Source organism: Carcharodon carcharias, chromosome 40 (genome assembly GCF_017639515.1).
Source record: "Carcharodon carcharias isolate sCarCar2 chromosome 40, sCarCar2.pri, whole genome shotgun sequence".
NCBI lineage: Eukaryota > Metazoa > Chordata > Chondrichthyes > Lamniformes > Lamnidae > Carcharodon > Carcharodon carcharias.
Window position 1 is genome coordinate 2,743,504 of NC_054506.1, and position 15,666 is coordinate 2,759,169.

At 57.6% G+C, this 15,666-nt stretch overlaps 1 long non-coding RNA gene across 1 annotated transcript in view; it reads left to right on the forward strand.

Annotated features, from left to right (window-relative positions):
• The window catches only part of LOC121273156, a 66,173-nt gene that overhangs the window by 2,692 nt on the left and 47,815 nt on the right, over positions 1-15,666 (forward strand). Inside the window, exon 3 of the long non-coding RNA XR_005941952.1 lies at positions 1-187. This exon is cut by the window's left edge and continues 397 nt beyond it. This is a non-coding gene — a long non-coding RNA (uncharacterized LOC121273156). The remainder of the gene's footprint in view (positions 188-15,666) is intronic.

The following is a 15,666-nucleotide window of genomic DNA, read 5'->3' on the forward strand; positions in this document are numbered from 1 at the left end:
GCAATAAACCTCGCTATGATGCGCTTAGCCTGAAACTGGTTGCTTGGGGTAAGGCTGTTGGAGGCCGAAGCACATCGCGGGACAGACCGCGTGCCCTGCCAGGCGTTACGTCCGTGAGGGTGACACACCTTTTGGGCCCTAGGTGGAGGAGCGCCATTGGTCATGTGACGGCCCGGGGACCAATCAGGTGAGAGACACCAGGTCCCTGAGCAAGCAACAATGAGGTGAACTGAGCGTCCGTAGTTACTGTCACAGCCACGGGCTGTTAGAAAACAGACCCCGGGTGACTTAACTTCACGTGGAGCCTTATGTCAGGTAAACAAACGGAACAGTCACTTTGTACACAGCAAGATCCCGAGAGCAAAGAATGGGGAAAACTGCAATGAGCTAGAGGAAGGAATGGACTCCTCCTGTTCCTGTGTAACAGCCTCGAGAGGGGCTGAATGGCCTCCTCCTATTCCGGTGTAACAGGCTCGAGAGGGGCTGAGTGGACCCACCTGCTGTTCCTGTGTAACAGCCTCGAGAGGGGCTGAATGGCCTCCTCCTGTTCCTGCGTAACAGGCTCCCAGAGAGGTCTCCCCTCCATTGGAGAGCCCAAGCGCAGACTGGGTGAGCCGCTAAGGGGAACACGTTCACTCTGTCCCCAAACAGGACCCAGAGGTCCCTGACACTCGCCATCTTAACACACCACCCGCTCTCGCACCCACATGTCCGCCCTCGGTCTGCTGCATTGTCCCAGAGAAGCTCAAAGCAAACTGGAGGGACAGACCCACATCTTGCAACTCGGCACTGTACAGCCTCCCGGAATAGGGGTATCTGTACCTTCACCCCACCCCCACTAGGGCTATCTGTACCTTCACCCCACCCCCACTAGGACCATCTGTACCTTCACCCCACCCCCACTAGGACTATCTGTACCTTCACCCCACCCCCACTAGGACTATCTGTACTGTCACCCCACCCCCACTAGGACTATTTGAACCTTCACCCCACCGCCACTAGGGCTATCTGTACCTTCACCCCACCCCCACTAGGGCTATCTGTAACTTCACCCCACCCCCATTAGGGCTATCTGTAACTTCACCCCACCCCCATTAGGGCTATTTGTACCTTCACCCCACCCCCACTAAGAATATCTGTACCTTCACCCCACCCCCACTAGGGCTATCTGTACCTTCACCCCACCCCCACTAGGGCTATTTGTACCTTCACCCCACCCCCACTAAGAATATCTGTACCTTCACCCCACCCCCACTAGGGCTATCTGTACCTTCACCCAACCCCCACTAGGACTATCTGTACCTTCATACCACCCCCACTAGGGCTATATGTACCTTCACCCCACACCACCCCCACTAGGGCTATCTGTACCTTCACCCCACCCCACCCCCACTAGGGCTATCTGTACCTTCACCCCACCCCACCCCCACTAGGGCTTTCTGTACCTTCTCCCCACCCCCACTAGGACTATCTGTACATTCATCCCACCCCCACTAGGGCTAGCTGTACATTCACACCAACCCACCCCCACTAGGGCTATCTGTACCTTCACCCCACCCCCACTAGGGCTATCTGTACCTTCACCCAACCCCACTAGGGCTATCTGTACCTTCACCACACCCCACCACCACTAGGGCTATCTGTAACTTCACCCCACCCCCACTAGGGCTATCTGTACCTTCACCCCAACCCACCCCCACTAGGACTATCGGTACCTTCACCCCACCCCACCCCCACTAGGACTATTTGTACCTTCACCCCACCCCCACTAGGATTATTTGAACCTTCACCCCACCACCACTAGGGCTATTGGTACCTTCATACCACCCCCACTAGGGCTATCTGCACATTCTCCCCACCCCACCCCCACTAGGGCTATCTGTACCTTCACCCCACCCCACCCCCAATAGGGCTATCTGTACCTTCACCCCACCCCACCCCCACTAGGGCTATCTGTACCTTCACCCCACTCCACCCCCACTAGGGCTATCTGTACCCTCACCCCACTCCAGCCCCACTACGGCTATCTGTACCTTCACCCCTCTCCCACTTGGACTATCTGTACCTTCACCCCACCCCCACTAGGACTATCTGTACCTTCACCCCACCCCCACTAGGGCTATCTGTACCTTCACCCCACCCCCACTAAGGCTATCTGTACCTTCACCCCACCCCCACTAAGGCTATCAGTACCTTCACCCCACCCGACCCCCACTAGGGCTATCCGTACCTTCACCCCACCCCCACTAGGACTATCTGTACCTTCAATCCACCCCCACTAGGGCTATCTGTACCTTCACCCCACCCCCACTAGGGCTATCTGCACCTTCCCTCCACCCCCACCCCAACTAGGGCTATCTGTACCTTCACCCCACCCCCACTATGACTATCTGTACCTTCACCCCTCCCCACCCCCACTAGGGCTATCTGTACCTTCACCCCACCCCCAATAACGCTATCTGTACCTTCACCCCACCCACACTAGGGCTATCTGTACCTTCACCCCACCCCCACTAGGGCTATCTGTACCTTCACCCCACCCCTACTAGGACTATCTGTACCTTCACCCCACACCCACTAGGACTATCTGTACCTTCACCCCACCCCCACTAGGGCTATCTGTACCTTCACCCCACCCCCACTAGGGCTATCTGTACCTTCACCCCACCCCCACCACCACTAAGGCTATCTGTACCTTCACCCCTAACCCGCCCCCACTAGGACTATCTGTACCTTCACACCGACCCCACTAGAGATATCTGTACCTTCACCCCACCCCCACTAGGACTAACTGTACATTCACCCCACCCCACCCCCACTAGGACTAACTGTACATTCACCCCACCTCCACCCCCACTAGGGCTATCTGTACCTTCACCCCACCCCCACCCCCACTAGGGCTATCTGTACCTTCACCCCAGCCCCACCCCCACTAGGGCTATCTGTACCTTCACCCCACCCCCACTCCCACTAGGGCTATCTGTAACTTCACCCCACCCCCACCCCCACTCGTACTATCTGTACCTTCACCCCACCCCCACTCGGAAAATCTGTACCTTCACCCCACCCCCACTAGGGCTATCTGTACCTTCACCCCACCCCCAGTAGGACTATTTGTACCTTCACCCCACCCCCACTTGGGCTATCTGTACCTTCAACCCCACCCCCACTAGGACAATCTGTACCTTCACCCCACCCCCACTAGAGCTATTTGTAACTTCACCCCACCCGCACTAGGGCTATCTGTACCTTCACCCCACCCCAACCCCACTAGGGCTATCTGTACCTTCACCCCACACCCACTAGGGCTATCTGTACCTTCACCCTACCCCCACCAGGGCTATCTGTACCTTCACCCAACCCCCACTAGGACTATCGGTACCTTCACCCCACCCCCACTAGGACTATCTGTACCTTCACCCCACCCCCACTAGGTCTATCTGTACCTTCACACCCACCCCCACTAGGGCTATCTGTACCTTCACCCCCACCCCCACTAGGACTATCTGTACCTTCACCCCACCCCCAATAGGAAGATCTGTAACTTCACCCCACCCCCACTAGGACTATCTGAACCTTCACCCCACCCCCACTAGGGCTATCTGTACCTTCACCCAACCCCCACTAGGGCTATTTGTACCTTCACCCCACCACCACTAAAGCTATCTGTACCTTCACCCCACCCCCACCACCACTAAGGCTATCTGTACCTTCACCCCACCCGACCCCCACTTGGGCTATCTGCACCTTCACCCCACCCCCACTAGGGCTATCCGTACCTTTACCCCACCCCCACCCCCACTAGGACTATCTGTACCTTCACCCCATCCCCACTAAGGCTATATGTACCTTCACCCCACCCCACCCCCACTAGGACTATGTGTACCTTCACCCCACACCCACTAGGGCTATCTGTACCTTCACCCCACCCCCACTAGGACTATCTGTACCTTCACCCCAACCCCACTAGGGCTATCTGTACCTTCACCCCACCCCCACTAGTGCTATCTGTACCTTCACCCCAACCCACCCCCACTAGGGCTATCTGTACCTTCACCCCACCCCCACTAGGGCTATCTGTACCTTCACCCCAAACCCACTAAGCCTATCGGTACCTTCACCCCACCCGACCCCCACTAGGGCTATCTGTACCTTCACCCCACCCCCACTAGGGCTATCTGTACATTCACCCCACCCTCACTAGGGCCATCTGTACCTTCACCGCACCCCCACCAGGGCTATCTGTACCTTCAACCCACCCCCACTTGGGCTATCTGTACCTTCACCCCACCCCCACTAGGGCTATCTGTACCTTCACCCCAACCCCACTAGGGCTATCTGTACCTTCACCCCACCCCCACTACGGCTATCTGTACCTTCACCCCACACCCACTAGGACTATCTGTACCTTCACCACACCCCACCCCCACTAGGGCTATCTGTACCTTCTCCCCAACCGACCCCCACTAGGGCTATCTGCACCTTCACCCCACCCCCACTAGGGCTATCTGTAACTTCACCCAACCCCCACTAGGGCTATCTGTACCTTCACCCGACCCCCACTAGGGCTATCTGTACCTTCACCCCACCCCCACTAAGGCTATCTGTACCTTCACCCCACCCGACCCCCACTTGGGCTATCTGTACCTTCACCCCACCCCCACTAGGGCTATCTGTACCTTCAACCCACCCCCACTTGGGCTATCTGTACCTTCACCCCACCCCCACTAGGGCTATCTGTACCTTCACCCCAACCCCACTAGGGCTCTCTGTACCTTCACCCCACCCCCACTACGGCTATCTGTACCTTCACCCCACACCCACTAGGACTATCTGTACCTTCACCACACCCCACTCCCACTAGGGCTATCTGTAACTTCTCCCCAACCGACCCCCACTAGGGCTATCTGCACCTTCACCCCACCCCCACTAGGGCTATCTGTAACTTCACCCAACCCCCACTAGGGCTATCTGTACCTTCACCCGACCCCCACTAGGGCTATCTGTACCTTCACCCCACCCCCACTAGGGCTATCTGTACCTTCACCCCACCCGACCCCCACTTGGGCTATCTGTACCTTCACCCCACCCCCACTAGGGCTATCTGTAACCTTCACCCCACCCCCACTAGGACTATCTGTACCTTCACGCCACCCCCACTAGGGCTATCTGTACCTTCACCCCACCCCCACTAGGGCTATCTGTACCTTGACCCCACCCCACCCCCACTAGGGCTATCTGTAACTTCACCCCACCCCCACTAGGGCTATCTGTACCTTCACCCCACCCCCACCCCCACTTGGGCTATCTGTACCTTCACCCCACCCCCACTAGGGCTATCTGTACCTTCACCCCACCCCCACTATGACTATATGTACCTTCACCCCACCCCCACTAGGGCTATCTGTACCTTCACCCCACCCCCACCCCCACTAGGGCTATCTGTACCTTCACCCCACCCCCACCCCCACTAGGGCTATCTGTACCTTCACCCCACCCCCACCCCCACTAGGGCTATCTGTACCTTCACCCCACCCCCACCCCCACTAGGGCTATCTGTACCTTCACCCCACCCCCACTATGACTATCTGCACTTTCCCCCCACCCCCACTATGACTATCTGTACCTTCACCCCACCCCCACTATGACTATCTGTACCTTCACCCCACCCCCACTAGGTCTATCTGTACCTTCACCCCACCCCCACTAGGGCTATCTGTACCTTCACCCCACCCCCACTAGGGCTATCTGTACCTTCAACCCACCCCACCCCCACTAGTGCTCTCTGTACCTACACACAACCCCCACTAGGGCTATCTGTACCTTCACCCCACCCCCACTAGGGCTATCAGTACCTTCACCCCACCCCCACTAGGGCTATCTGTACCTTCACCCCACCCCCACTAGGGCTATCTGTACCTTCACCCCACCCCCACTAGGACTAACTGTACCTTCACCCCACCCCGACCCCCCACAAGTACTCTCTGTACATTCACCCCACCCCCACTAGGGCTATCTGTACCTTCAACCCATCCCACCCCCACTAGTGCTCTCTGTACCTACACACAACCCCCACTAAGGCTATCAGTAACTTCACCCCACCCCCACTAGGGCTATCTGTACCTTCACCCCACCCCCACTAGGGCTATCTGTACCTTCACCCCACCCCCACTAGGACTAACTGTACCTTCACCCCACCCCGACCCCCCACAAGTACTCTTTGTACATTCACCCCACCCCCACTAGGACTATCTGTAACTTCACCCCAACCCACCCCCACTAAGGCTATCTGTACCTTCACCCCCCCATCGACCCCCACCGCAACTAGGGCTAACTGTACCTTAACCACACACCCACTAGGACTATCTGTACCTTCACCCGACCCCACCCCCACTAGGTCTATCTCTACCTTCACCCCACCCCCACCAGGACTATCTGTACCTTCACCCCACCCCACCCCCACTAGGGCTATCTGTACCTTCACCCCACCCCCTCTAGGACTATCTGTACCTTCACCCCACTCCCACTAGGACTATCTGTACCTTCACACCACCCCACCCCCACTACGTCTATCTGTACCTTCACCCCACCCCCACTAGGGCTTCTGTACCTTCACCCCACCCCCACTTGGGCTATCTGTACCTTCACCCCACCCCCACTAGGACTATCTTTACCTTCACCCCTCCCCCACTAGGACCATCTGTGCCTTCACCCCACCCGCGCCAGGACTATCTGTACCTTCACCCCACCCCCACTAGGACTATCTGTACCTTCACCCCACCCCCACTAGGGCTATCTGTACCTTCACCCCACCACCACTATGACTATCTGTACCTTCACCCCAATCCCACTAGGGCTATCTGCACCGTCCCCCCACCCCCACTAGCGCTATCTGTACCTTCACCCCACCCCCACTACGGCTATCTGTACCTTCACCCCACCCCCACCAGGGCTATCTGTACCTTCACACCACACCACCCCCACTAGGGCTATCTGTACCTTTACCCCACCCCACCACCACTAGGGCTATCTGTACCTTCACCCCACCCCCACTAGGGCTATCTGTAGCTTCACCCCACCCCCACTAGGGCTATCTGTACCTTCACCCCACCCCACCCCCACTAGGGCTATCTGTACCTTCACCCCTCCCCCACTAGGGCTATCTGTACCTTCAAGCCACCCCACTGGGGCTATCTGTACCTTCACCCCACCCCACCCCCACTAGGACTATCTGTACCTTCACGCCACCCCCACTAGGACTATCTTTACCTTCACCCCACCCCCACTAGGACTATCTGTACCTTTACCCCACCCCACTAGGGCTATCTGTACCTTCACCCCACCCCACCCCCAGTAGGGCTCTCTGTACCTACACACAACCCCCACTCGGGCTCTCTGTACCTTCACCCCACCCCCACTAGGGCTCTCTGTACCTACACACAACCCCCACTAGGACTATCTGTACCTTCACCCCACCCACACTAGGGCTATCTGTACCTTCACCCCACCCCGACCCCCACAATTACTCTCTGTACATTCACCCCACCCCCACTAGGACTATCTGTACCTTCACACCAACCCATCCCCACTAAGGCTATCTGTACCTTCACCCCCCCATCGACCCCCACCCCAACTAGGGCTAACTGTACCTTAACCCCACACCCACTAGGGCTATCTCTACCTTCACCCCACCCCCACTAGGGCTATCTGTACCTTCACCCCACCCCCACTATGACTATCTGTACCTTCACCCCACCCCCACGAGGGCTATCTGTACCTTCACCCCACCCCTACTAGGGCTATCTGTACCTTCACCCCCTCCCCACCCCCACTAGGGCTATCTGTACCTTCACCCCAACGCACCCACACAAGATCTATCTGTACCTTTCCCCCACCCAACCCCCACTAGGGCTATCTGTACCTTTCCCCCACCCAACCCCCACTAGGACTATCTGTACCTTCAAACCACCCCACATGCACTAGGGCTATCTTTACCTTCACCCCACCCCACCCCACTAGGGCTATCTGTACATTCAACCCACCCCCACAAGGGCTATCTGTACATTCACCCCACCCCCAATAGGGCTATCTGTACCTTCACCCCACCCCCCAATAGGGCTATCTGTACCTTCACCCCACCCCTCCCCCACTAGGTCTATCTGTACCTTCACCCCACCCCCACTAGGGCTATCTGTAACTTCACCCCACCCCCACTAGGGCTATCTGTACCTTCCCCCAACCCCACCCCCAAAAGAGCTATTTGTACCTTCACCCCACCCCACCCCCTCTAGGACTATCTGTACCTTCACCCCATCCCCGTCTAGGACTATCTGTACCTTCACCCCACACCCACTAGGGATATCTGTACCTTCACCCCACGCCCACTAGGGCTATCTGTACCTTCACCCCACCCCCACTCGGGCTATCTGTACCTTCACCCCACTCCCAATAGGGCTATCTGTACCTTCCCGCAACCCCCTTCCAAAAGGGCTATTTGTACCTTCACCCCACCCCCACAAGGGCTCTCTGTACCTTCACCCCACCGCCACTAGGGCTACCTGTACCTTCACCCCACCCCACCCCCACTAGGACTATCTGTACCTTCACCCCATCCCCGTCTAGGACTATCTGTACCTTCACCCCACACCCACTAGGGATATGTGTGCCTTCACCCCAATCCCACTAGGGCTATCTTTACCTTCACCCCACCCTCACTAGGGCTATCTGTACCTTCACCCCACCCCCACTAGGGCTATCTGTACCTTCACCCCTCCCCACATCCACTAGGTCTATCTGTACCTTCACACCACCCCAACCCCCACTTGGTTTATCTGTACCTTCACCCCAACCCACCCACACTAGTTCTATCTCTACCTTTCCCCTACCCAACCCCCACTAGGACTATCTGTACCTTCAACCAACCCCAACCGCATAGGACTATCTGTACTTTCAAACCACCCCACCTGCACTAGGGCTATCTGTACCTTCACCCCACCCCCACTAGGGCTATCTGTACCTTCACCCCACCCCCACTAGGACTATCTGTACCTTCACTCCACCCCACCCCCACTACGGCTATCTGTACATTCACACCATCCCACCCGCACTGGGGCTATCTGTACCTTCACCCCACCCCCACCAGTGCTATCTGTACCTTCACCCCACCCCAACCACAATAGGGCTATCTGTACCTTCACCCCACCCCCAATAGGGCTATCTGTACCTTCACCCCACCCCTACTAGGACTATCTGTACCTTCACCCCACACCCACTAGGACTATCTGTACCTTCACCCCACCCCCACTAGGGCTATCTGTACCTTCACCCCACCCCCACTAGGGCTATCTGTACCTTCACCCCACCCCCACCACCACTAAGGCTATCTGTACCTTCACCCCTAACCCGCCCCCACTAGGACTATCTGTACCTTCACCCCGACCCCACTAGAGATATCTGTACCTTCACCCCACCCCCACTAGGACTATCCGTACATACACCCCACCCCACCCCCACTAGGACTATCTGTACATTCACCCCACCTCCACCCCCACTAGGGCTATCTGTACCTTCACCCCACCCCCACCCCCACTAGGGCTATCTGTACCTTCACCCCACCCCCACCCCCACTAGGGCTATCTGTACCTTCACCCCACCCCCACTCCCACTAGGGCTATCTGTAACTTCACCCCACCCCCACCCCCACTCGTACTATCTGTACCTTCACCCCACCCCCACTCGGAAAATCTGTACCTTCACCCCACCCCCACTAGGGCTATCTGTACCTTCACCCCACCCCCAGTAGGACTATTTGTACCTTCACCCCACCCCCACTTGGGCTATCTGTACCTTCAACCCCACCCCCACTAGGACAATCTGTACCTTCACCCCACCCCCACTAGAGCTATTTGTAACTTCACCCCACCCGCACTAGGGCTATCTGTACCTTCACCCCACCCCAACCCCACTAGGGCTATCTGTACCTTCACCCCACACCCACTAGGGCTATCTGTACCTTCACCCTACCCCCACCAGGGCTATCTGTACCTTCACCCAACCCCCACTAGGACTATCGGTACCTTCACCCCACCCCCACTAGGACTATCTGTACCTTCACCCCACCCCCACTAGGTCTATCTGTACCTTCACACCCACCCCCACTAGGGCTATCTGTACCTTCACCCCCACCCCCACTAGGACTATCTGTACCTTCACCCCACCCCCAATAGGAAGATCTGTAACTTCACCCGACCCCCACTAGGACTATCTGAACCTACACCCCATCCCCACTAGGGCTATCTGTACCTTCACCCAACCCCCACTAGGGCTATTTGTACCTTCACCCCACCCCCACTAGGGCTATCTGTACCTTCACCCCACCCATACTAGGGCTATCTGCACCTTCACCCCACCCCCACCACCACTAAAGCTATCTGTACCTTCACCCCACCCCCACCACCACTAAGGCTATCTGTACCTTCACCCCACCCGACCCACACTTGGGCTATCTGCACCTTCACCCCACCCCCACTAGGGCTATCCGTACCTTTACCCCACCCCCACCCCCACTAGGACTATCTGTACCTTCACCCCATCCCCACTAAGGCTATATGTACCTTCACCCCACCCCACCCCCACAAGGACTATCTGTACCTTCACCCCACGCCCACTAGGGCTATCTGTACCTTCACCCCACCCCCACTAGGACTATCTGTACCTTCACCCCAACCCCACTAGGGCTATCTGTACCTTCACCCCACCCCCACTAGTGCTATCTGTACCTTCACCCCAACCCACCCCCACTAGGGCTATCTGTACCTTCACCCCACCCCCACTAGGGCTATCTGTACCTTCACCCCACCCCCACTAAGCCTATCGGTACCTTCACCCCACGCGACCCCCACTAGGGCTATCTGTACCTTCACCCCACCCCCACTAGGGCTATCTGTACATTCACCCCACCCTCACTAGGGCCATCTGTACCTTCACCGCACCCCCACCAGGGCTATCTGTACCTTCAACCCACCCCCACTTGGGCTATCTGTACCTTCACCCCACCCCCACTAGGGCTATCTGTACCTTCACCCCAACCCCACTAGGGCTATCTGTACCTTCACCCCACCCCCACTACGGCTATCTGTACCTTCACCCCACACCCACTAGGACTATCTGTACCTTCACCACACCCCACCCCCACTAGGGCTATCTGTACCTTCTCCCCAACCGACCCCCATTAGGGCTATCTGCACCTTCACCCCACCCCCACTAGGGCTATCTGTAACTTCACCCAACCCCCACTAGGGCTATCTGTACCTTCACCCGACCCCCACTAGGGCTATCTGTACCTTCACCCCACCCCCACTAAGGCTATCTGTACCTTCACCCCACCCGACCCCCACTTGGGCTATCTGTACCTTCACCCCACCCCCACTAGGGCTATCTGTACCTTCAACCCACCCCCACTTGGGCTATCTGTACCTTCACCCCACCCCCACTAGGGCTATCTGTACCTTCACCCCAACCCCACTAGGGCTATCTGTACCTTCACCCCACCCCCACTACGGCTATCTGTACCTTCACCCCACACCCACTAGGAATATCTGTACCTTCACCACACCCCACCCCCACTAGGGCTATCTGTAACTTCTCCCCAACCGACCCCCACTAGGGCTATCTGCACCTTCACCCCACCCCCACTAGGGCTATCTGTAACTTCACCCAACCCCCACTAGAGCTATCTGTACCTTCACCCGACCCCCACTAGGGCTATCTGTACCTTCACCCCACCCCCACTAGGGCTATCTGTACCTTCACCCCACCCGACCCCCACTTGGGCTATCTGTACCTTCACCCCACCCCCACTAGGGCTATCTGTACCTTCACCCCACCCCCACTAGGACTATCTGTACCTTCACCCCACCCCCACTAGGGCTATCTGTACCTTCACCCCACCCCCACTAGGAATATCTGTACCTTCACCCCACCCCACCCCCAGTAGCGCTATCTGTACCTTCACCCCACCCCCACTAGAGCTATCTGTACCTCAGACCCATCCCACTCCCGCTAGGGCTATCTGTACCTTCACCCCGCCACAACCCCCACTAGGGCTATCTGTACCTTCACCCCACCCCCGCTAGGGCTATCTGTACCTTCACCCCACCCCCACTAGGGCTATCTGTACCTTCACCCCACCCCCACTATGACTATCTGTACCTTCACCCCACCCCCACTAGGGCTATCTGTACCTTCACCCCACCCCCACCCCCACTAGGGCTATCTGTACCTTCACCCCACCCCCACCCCCACTAGGGCTATCTGTAACTTCACCCCACCCCCACCCCCACTAGGGCTATCTGTACCTTCACCCCACCCCCACCCCCACTAGGGCTATCTGTACCTTCACCCCACTCCCACTATGACTATCTGCACTTTCCCCCCACCCCCACTAGGACTATCTGTACCTTCACCCCACCCCCGCTAGGGCTATCTGTACCTTCACCCCACCCCCACTAGGGCTATCTGTACCTTCACCCCACCCCCACTAGGGCTATCTGTACCTTCACCCCACCCCCACTAGGGCTATCTGTACCTTCAACCCACCCCACCCCCACTAGTGCTCTCTGTACCTACACACAACCCCCACTAGGGCTATCTGTACCTTCACCCCACCCCCACTAGGGCTATCAGTACCTTCACCCCACCCCCACTAGGGCTATCTGTACCTTCACCCCACCCCCACTAGGGCTATCTGTACCTTCACCCCACCCCCACTAGGACTATCTGTACCTTCACCCCACCCCCACTAGGGCTATCTGTACCTTCACCCCACCACCACTATGACTATCTGTACCTTCACCCCAATCCCACTAGGGCTATCTGCACCGTCCCCCCACCCCCACTAGCGCTATCTGTACCTTCACCCCCCCCCCACTAGGGCTATCTGTACCTTCACCCCACCCCCACCAGGGCTATCTGTACCTTCACACCACACCACCCCCACAAGGGCTATCTGTACCTTTACCCCACCCCACCACCACTAGGGCTATCTGTACCTTCACCCCACGCCCACTAGGGCTATCTGTACCTTCACCCCACCCCCACTAGGGCTATCTGTACCTTCACCCCACCCCACCCCCACTAGGGCTATCTGTACCTTCACCCCTCCCCCACTAGGGCTATCTGTACCTTCAAGCCACCCCACTAGGGCTATCTGTACCTTCACCCCACCCCACCCCCACTAGGACTATCTGTACCTTCACGCCACCCCCCACTAGGACTATCTTTACCTTCACCCCACCCCCACCCCCACTAGGGCTATCTGTACCTTCACCCCACTCCCACTATGACTATCTGCACTTTCCCCCCACCCCCACTATGACTATCTGTACCTTCACCCCACCCCCACTATGACTATCTGTACCTACACACAACCCCCACTAGGGCTATCTGTACCTTCACCCCACCCCCACTAGGGCTATCTGTACCTACACACAACCCCCACTAGGGCTATCTGTACCTTCACCCCACCCCCACTAGGGCTATCAGTACCTTCACCCCACCCCCACTAGGGCTATCTGTACCTTCACCCCACCCCCACTAGGGCTATCTGTACCTTCACCCCACCCCCACTAGGACTAACTGTACCTTCACCCAACCCCGACCCCCCACAAGTACTCTCTGTACATTCACCCCACCCCCACTAGGGCTATCTGTACCTTCACCCTACCCCCACCAGGGCAATCTGTACCTTCACCCAACCCCCACTAGGACTATCGGTACCTTCACCCCACCCCCACTAGGACTATCTGTACCTTCACCCCACCCCCACTAGGTCTATCTGTACCTTCACACCCACCCCCACTAGGGCTATCTGTACCTTCACCCAACCCCCACTAGGACTATCTGTACCTTCACCCCACCCCCAATAGGAAGATCTGTAACTTCACCCGACCCCCACTAGGACTATCTGAACCTTCACCCCATCCCCACTAGGGCTATCTGTACCTTCACCCAACCCCCACTAGGGCTATTTGTACCTTCACCCCACCCCCACTAGGGCTATCTGTACCTTCACCCCACCCATACTAGGGCTATCTGCACCTTCACCCCACCCCCACCACCACTAAAGCTATCTGTACCTTCACCCCACCCCCACCACCACTAAGGCTATCTGTACCTTCACCCCACCCGACCCCCACTTGGGCTATCTGCACCTTCACCCCACCCCCACTAGGGCTATCCGTACCTTTACCCCACCCCCACCCCCACTAGGACTATCTGTACCTTCACCCCATCCCCACTAAGGCTATATGTACCTTCACCCCACCCCACCCCCACTAGGACTATCTGTACCTTCACCCCACGCCCACTAGGGCTATCTGTACCTTCACCCCACCCCCACTAGGACTATCTGTACCTTCACCCCAACCCCACTAGGGCTATCTGTACCTTCACCCCATCCCCCACTAGGGCTATCTGTACATTCACCCCAACCCCCACTAGGGCTATCTGTACCTTCACCCCAACCCCCACTAGGGCTATCTGTACCTTCACCCCACCCCCACTAAGCCTATCGGTACCTTCACCCCACCCGACCCCCACTAGGGCTATCTGTACCTTCACCCCACCCCCACTAGGGCTATCTGTACATTCACCCCACCCTCACTAGGGCCATCTGTACCTTCACCGCACCCCCACCAGGGCTATCTGTACCTTCAACCCACCCCCACTTGTGCTATCTGTACCTTCACCCCACCCCCACTAGGGCTATCTGTACCTTCACCCCAACCCCACTAGGGCTATCTGTACCTTCACCCCACCCCCACTACGGCTATCTGTACCTTCACCCCACACCCACTAGGACTATCTGTACCTTCACCACACCCCACCCCCACTAGGGCTATCTGTACCTTCTCCCCAACCGACCCCCACTAGGGCTATCTGCACCATCACCCCCACCCCCACTAGGGCTATCTGTAACTTCACCCAACCCCCACTAGGGCTATCTGTACCTTCACCCGACCCCCACTAGGGCTATCTGTACCTTCTCCCCACCCCCACTAAGGCTATCTGTACCTTCACCCCACCCGACCCCCACTTGGGCTATCTGTACCTTCACCCCACCCCCACTAGGGCTATCTGTACCTTCAACCCACCCCCACTTGGGCTATCTGTACCTTCACCCCACCCCCACTAGGGCTATCTGTACCTTCACCCCAACCCCACTAGGGCTATCTGTACCTTCACCCCACCCCCACTACGGCTATCTGTACCTTCAGCCCACACCCACTAGGACTATCTGTACCTTCACCACACCCCACCCCCACTAGGGCTATCTGTAACTTCTCCCCAACCGACCCCCACTAGGGCTATCTGCACCTTCACCCCACCCCCACTAGGGCTATCTGTAACTTCACCCAACCCCCACTAGGGCTATCTGTACCTTCACCCGACCCCCACTAGGGCTATCTGTACCTTCACCCCACCCCCACTAGGGCTATCTGTACCTTCACCCCACCCGACCCCCACTTGGGCTATCTGTACCTTCACCCCACCCCCACTAGGGCTATCTGTACCTTCACCCCACCCCCACTAGGACTATCTGTACCTTCACGCCACCCCCACTAGGGCTATCTGTACCTTCACCCCACCCCCACTAGGGCTATCTGT